General features: G+C 34.8%; 1 pseudogene; it reads right to left on the reverse strand.

Moving 5' to 3' along the window:
• Positions 1-2,898: 2,898 nt before the first annotated feature.
• LOC111821917 (40S ribosomal protein S12-like) lies at positions 2,899-3,434 on the reverse strand (annotated as a pseudogene).
• Between the last annotated feature and the right edge of the window lie 3,445 nt (positions 3,435-6,879).

Genomic DNA, 6,879 nt, shown 5'->3' on the forward strand with positions numbered 1-6,879 from the left:
CTTTTGTTTTTATAGATTTTATTTTTAATGAGACTTTGTTTTTCTTCTTTATTTTGTTGAGTCAGTTTGTTAACTTTCTTTGTGTTTACCTTGAAATTTACCCTTATCTTCCTACATTTGAACCAGTCTATCATTACTTGGTATTGATTGCTTTGCCTTCCTCTCCATTAGAAAGTTCTATACCTACACCATTCATTCCCTCTTTAATTGCCTGACCTTGTTGTCATTTGCAGATTAACCTCTCTGGTTCTCTGTTTTCAATCTTTTGGTTGTGAATAGTCCTTGAGAGTTCATTTCTTAGGTTGGTATCTGGCTGGTGCTATCTCATGTCCTAGATTCAGGCTGTCATCTAATATTATTTGTACTCAAACTGAAGGACTCCCTTTAATAATTCTTATAAGTTTGGTTTGGTTTTTACATATTCCTTTAATTTCTGTTTTTCTGGAAATATCCTAATTTCACCATCATAGTTGAATGAGAGTTTTGCAGGATATATTAATCTTTGTTGGCAGTTTTTCCTTTCAAGGTTTTATTTATGTCATTCCACTGCCTTCTTGCCTGCATGGTTTCTGCTGAGTAATCCAAGCTTAATCTTATTGTTTCCACTCTGTATGTGACTTTTTGTTTTTCTTGAGCTGCTCTCAGGATTCTTTCTTTGTCTTTGGTTTTAGGGAGTGTGATTATGATATGCCTTGGTGATTTACTTTTGTTGTGTGTCCTATAGGGGGTGGGTTGAGCTTCTTGAATGGTCAGCTTTTCATCTTTCATGATATTAGTTAAGTTTTCTGTCAGCAATTCTTCAATGATCCTCTCTGTGTTTTCCATTTTCTCCCCATTCTGGAACTCTGATCACTTGCAAATTTTTGCTTTTTATTGTATCCCACATAATTCTCAGGGTTTCTTCATTTTTCTTTGTTCTTTTTTCTGATTTTCCATCAAAGTTGTATCCACGTATTTGTCTTCAATTTTGCTGATCCTGTCTTCCATTGTTCAGACCAGTTCCTCAGTCCTTCTGTGATGCTGTCCATTTCTGAAATCTTGTTTATCTTTTGGATTTCTAATTGTTTTTGCATGTTTTCTAGTTGTGAATTTATTTTGGCATTTTGTTTCTGTATTATTTTCTTGAATTCTTCCACTTTTTGGCCTATATTTTCCATGAATGTGTCTGCCTTTTCCAAGAATGTGTCTGTTTTTTTTTTCCTCATTTTTGTCTGCTTTTTGCTTCAACTCTTGGATAGCTCTGAACATTAGAGATTTGAATTCCCTATCAGGTAGTTCTAGTGCATTTTCTTCTACTGGAAAGTCATCTGGTGTTTTATTTTGGTTGCCTACTGGAACCATCCTGTCCTGTTTTTTTAATATGTTTTGATATTGTCTGCTGTCTTTGGGACATTCAGTAGGTATTTTCTTCATTTGTTGATTGTAGAGCTGTTTGTTTCATCCTGATTTTTTTTTTTAATTTGGTTATATCCAAGCAGGCGGTCTGTGCTTTCTTTTTCGTTAGCTTGTCTGTGGACACAGTATTTTTAACCTCCTTGTCTAACAGGCAGGGCCAGTCGCTCAGCTATGGTGCAGCAGGGCAGGTCTAGCTCAAGGGGATGGGCTGAGATGGGTTGTTTGTGGCATGTACTTGGACCAGCAAGATGAGCTGGTGTTCAGTGCTGGGAAATTTCCTGTAGGTCATGCCTCTGCTGCTCAGGAGTGCAATGTTCAGCACATGGCGCAGTTAGGTAGGAATGAGTGGAGGAGGAAATTGTGATGTGTGGATCTAGGTTGGGTATGGAAAAGAAGAGAGAAACAGGAGCAAAAGAAAAAAATGCTGAGGGAGCTTACCATTGGAGTTGAGAGACAAGAAATAGAGAAATGGAGAAAAACAAAAAGGAAAGTAAATTTTAAAAAATGCCCCTAGGGATCCCACTGGCATGGCTGCACAGATCAGAGTACTGGCTCCCATGCTGTGCAGTACAGCCCAGCTAAAAGTGGTGGAGATGATATACAGTGCCAGCTATTTAGGAGACAGAAAATAAGGTAATTAGAGAAGAGAAACAAGAAATGAAGAAAGGGAAAACAAAAAAAGAAGGAAAGAAAAACCCCTTGGGATTCCACCAGCATGGCTGTGTAGACTGAGGAAGCGACCGAGGAAGCAGTTCCCCAGCTAAGCCTCGCTTTACAGCCTGTCAAGAAGAAGTGAAGTTGGCACATGGAGTCAGGTGTTTGAGAGAAAGGAGAGGGAGGAGGTGAGAGGCAGGGAAGAAACCAAAAGAGCCAAAAAAAAGCAATATCAGCAACAAAGAAATGGCTGTGAAGAAGCTGGCCGGTGTGTGTGGGGTGAATCCATGAGGCACAGAATCAACTCCTCCTGTGCCACAGTTGCGGCCCACTGGGAAGCAGTGGATAGGCCAGCCGGGAAGTGGCGGAGTCAAGCAGGGGGAGGCAGGGTTGGGTGTGGGAAAACATGTCTTGCTGTTTACCAGGTGCTCTGTCTCCTGCTGGAGCTCCATGAATCTGCTTTCCCCTACTCTCTGTATGCCTGTCTCTGACCAGAGTGCAAGATGGTGGATCCATGCTGCATTAGCTGATAGTGGACCTCCACTCGTAACTATCCTTGCTCTCTGTTCTCTTGTCAGTTTCTTATTCCATTCAGTGCTGGGTTGAGATCTTATCTCTTCATTTTACACTTAGGGTTCCAGGATTGATGTTCTTCTCTGTTTAACTTAGTTTTTTGGGTCATTGCTATGGAGGGACAGCATGATGCTTCTGTCCGTAGTGCCATGTTGGCTCTGCCTCTTTGAGTATCTTTTTATTTGCTTAGTGCCATCCATTTCTTTTCTTTGGTGAACTCTCTGTTAAAATATTTTGCCATTTTATTTATTTAATTATTTTGAGAGCCATGTTTTTTATGTGTTTATTTCTTGCATTTGAAATTTTCTTTGATGACATCCTTGGTCTGAGATTTTTTGCCATAGTCCCTAACAACCACACAACTGCAACCAACCAATTTATGGGGTTTTCCCTCTCTGTCAGTTTTGCAGAGGCCTACCCACTCCCCTAGTTTCTTGTTGTCATCAACCTTAAACAGGTTGATGTAGTATTCAGTGCAAAGGGCCTCTACTAACTTAATATACACAGGCTCATCATGGTTGCAAGCACACAAAAATGGGCTTGGGGACTTTTCCTAGGTTTCCTGTAGAACAGATGCTGTTTGGAACATTTTTACTTAACTCTTGAACTTCACACTTCCTTTCTTTGGTTGAAGTTTTGTTCTGGTTGCAACAACCCAGTTATTGAAACTGATAAAGGTACTTGTCTAAGGCTTGGACAGCTCTGCGGATTCCACGTGCTAGGCCATTGTGAATGAGGATGGTCTTCAGCATCTCTTATAAAGCAGTATTAACGTCCATTACACCTCCAACAGCAATGCCTTCCTCGGCCATGGCAATGGGTTGAGGGTGGAGCCGAATCTTGAACTCACTAGGGCCTCCGCCTCAGCACAACTCAGTGGCGATAGGGAAATAGCTATTTTGCCATTTTAAATAATTAACTTGCTTTCTTCTTATTGTTGAGTTTTGAGAGTTTTTAAAAATATGTTCTGGGTACAGTTTCTTTGTCAGAGATATTGTCTGTGAATAATGACCACTATAGTTCTTCTTTTCTAATCTGTATGCCTTTTATTTCTTATTTTTACCTCCTTATTGTACTGGCTTGGACTTACAGTATGACATTGAATAGCAATGGTGAGAGAAGACATCCTTGCCTTGTTCTAAATCTTAGCTGAAATGCATTCACTCTTTCATAATTAAATAGGATATTAGCTGTATTTTAATTTTTGTACATGCCCTTTATTAAGTTAAATTCCTTTTATTCCTACTTTGCTGAGAGTTTTTTGTTGTGAATGGATGTTGAGTTTTGCCAAATGCTTTTTCTGCATCTATTGAGATAATATGGTTTTTCTTATTTAGTCTGTTAATATGGTGAATTACATTTATTGATTTTTTAAATGTCAAACCAGCCTTGCATTCCTTGGATGAATCCCACTTGGTTATGATAGATTACTCTTTTATATATTGCTGGATTTGATTTGTTAATATTTTATTGAAAGTTATTGTATTTATATTCATGAGGGATATAGCTCTGTACTTTTCTTGTGATTTTTTTTTTTTTTTTGTCTTTGGTATCAGGGTAATATGGTCCTCATAAAATGAGTTGGAAAGTGTTGTTCCACTTTTTCCCCCCTTTTTGGGAAGATATTTTGTAGAACTGGCATAATTTCTTCCTTAAATGTTTAATAAGATTCAACATTAAAATCCTCAAGTTATGAAGTTTTTGAATAATTCAATTTCTTTATCAAATATAGGACCATTAAGGTCCAATTCATCTAAGGTGTCAAATTTATGGGTGCAGATTTGTTCTTAATGTTCTTTTATTTTCCTTTAATGTTTGGATGGATTTTATTTATATCCTCTCTTTCATATCTTGCATTAGTAACTTGTGTCTACTTTTTTTTTTCATGCTTGGTCTGGCTAGAGGCTTATCAATCTTATTATTCTTTTCAAAGAAAAATAACTTTAATTTCATTGATTTTTGTTTTCTGTTTTTAATTTAATTTATTTTTGTTCTTCATTATTTTGTTCTTTCTGCTTGCTTTGCATTTGATTTGCCCTTGTTTTTCTAGTTTCTTAAGGTGGAAAATTAAATAATTGATTTGTGACCTGTCTTCTTTTCTAAAATAATTATTTGATTCTATAAAATTTCCTACATGCACTTAAAATTTTATACATTTTGATATCTTGTGTTTTCATTCAGTTCAAAGTATTTTTAAATTTCTGTTTGACTCATGGGTTACTTATAAGTATATTGTTTAATTTTCAAATAGTTGGGTAATTTTCCAGACATCTTTCTGTTATAGATTTCTATTTTAATTCCATTATGGCAGAGAAAGAAATTTGTATGATTTCAATACTTCTAAATTGGTTAAGACTTGTTTTATGATACAAATATGTTCTATCTTAGAAAATTGTCCCTGTGTACTTGAGACAAAAAACAAAAACAAACGTTCTGAGTGGAGTGTTCTATAAATGTCCATTAGGTTAAGCTAATTGATAGTATGGTTGAGGTCTTCTCTATTCTTGCTAATTTTCTGCATACTTGTTCCATCAATTACTGTGAGAGGAGTAGCAAATCCTTCAACCATCATTCAGGGTTTTTCTATTTCTCCTTTCAGTCTGTAAGTCTTTGTTTCATGTATTTTGAATCTCTATTGTTAGGTGCATACATACACATTTAACATTAGGTCTTCTTGGTGAATTGACTTTTTTATAATTGTGTTATGTCCCTCTTTAGCTCTAGTAATTTTCTTTTGTCTAAAGTCTACTTGGTCTAATATTAATATAACTACTCTAGCTTCCTTTTGATTCTATTTTCTTGGCATTTTCAAAATTTCTTTTTATTTTTAACTTACCTATATCATTATATTTGAAGTGAGTTTTTTTGTAGGCAACCTATGCAGGTTATGATTTTTTAAAAAAATCCTTTCTCACAATCCTTGCCTTTATAAGGTGTGTTTAGACCATTTACATTAAATTTAATTATTTTGGATTATGCTATAATTTTATTATTTCTGTTTTGTTTCTTCCCTCTGTTTTTGTTCCTCCCTCTTCCATACCCTGCCTTCTTTTGGGTCATTTAACAATTTTTATATTCCATTTTAATTTATCTAATACGACACAAACAGACTGTATCTTTTTGTAAATTTTTCTTTTACAGTGGTACCTCTGGGAATTATCTTTTCACAATCAATTTATAATCAATATTTTACCACTTCAAGTGAAATGTGGAAAACTTACTGTCATATATATGTCTTTACTTTCACCTTTTGGGATAGTTGTTTTATATGTTACATCTACATTTTCCACAGCACCTCTCTCTCTAGGGCCAAATCAGAGATCTAGATTGTTTGGGCTAAATTTTCTCAACTTTATCCAATAAGGAGAAAGTAAAATAGTATTGGGCATATAGGTAGTGTTATAAATTTTGCTTTCAATCGTCGGACATATTTTGAAGAAATCAAAGGAGAAGAATAATCTAGTATATTTACCCAAGTATAACTGTGAATTTGTCTGTTTCTCCTTTCACTTTTATCAGTTTTTACTCCATGTATTTTGAACATCTGTTAGGTGCTATACAATTATGAATGTTATATTTTCTTTGTGAATTGACCCTTTTATTATTATATAATGTCCCTCTTTATTCCTGGTAATTTTCTTTGTTTCAAGTCTACTTTGTCTGATATTAATATAGCCACTTGAATTTTCTTTTGATTAGGGTTTGCATGGCAATATCACTTTTACTTTTTAACCTGTCTATATCAGTATATTTAAAGTGAGAATCTTGTAGAAATAGTTGGTCTTTCTTTTTTTTTTAAATCCAAGCTGAAAATCTCTACCTTTCTGTTAGTGTGTTTTGATCATTGTATTTAATGTACTTATTGATATGGTTGGATTTAGGTATACTATTTTTTTATTCTTTCTCTCTTTGCCCCTCTTCTTTCTCTTTTTTTCCTTTTCTGCCTTCTGTTACAATATTTGATTTTTTTTAGTATTTCATTTTAATTTGCCTATTGGCTTTTTGAACATATTATCTATCATCTATCTATGTATGTATATATCATCTATCTATCTATCTATATCTAACTATCAACTATCTATGTTTAGTGGTTGCTGTAGGGAATAAAATATACACTTGAAGCTTTTCTAAGTCTACTTAGAGTTAATGTTTTACTCTTTTTAACCATAGTCTTATATGTGTGCCATATATAAGCTATAGTCTTATATGTGTGCCATATATTGCATATAGCTATATACGGTCCAACATCAGTTTCAC

Source organism: Trichechus manatus, unplaced genomic scaffold (assembly GCF_000243295.1).
Source record: "Trichechus manatus latirostris isolate Lorelei unplaced genomic scaffold, TriManLat1.0 scaffold00115, whole genome shotgun sequence".
Classification (NCBI taxonomy): domain Eukaryota; kingdom Metazoa; phylum Chordata; class Mammalia; order Sirenia; family Trichechidae; genus Trichechus; species Trichechus manatus.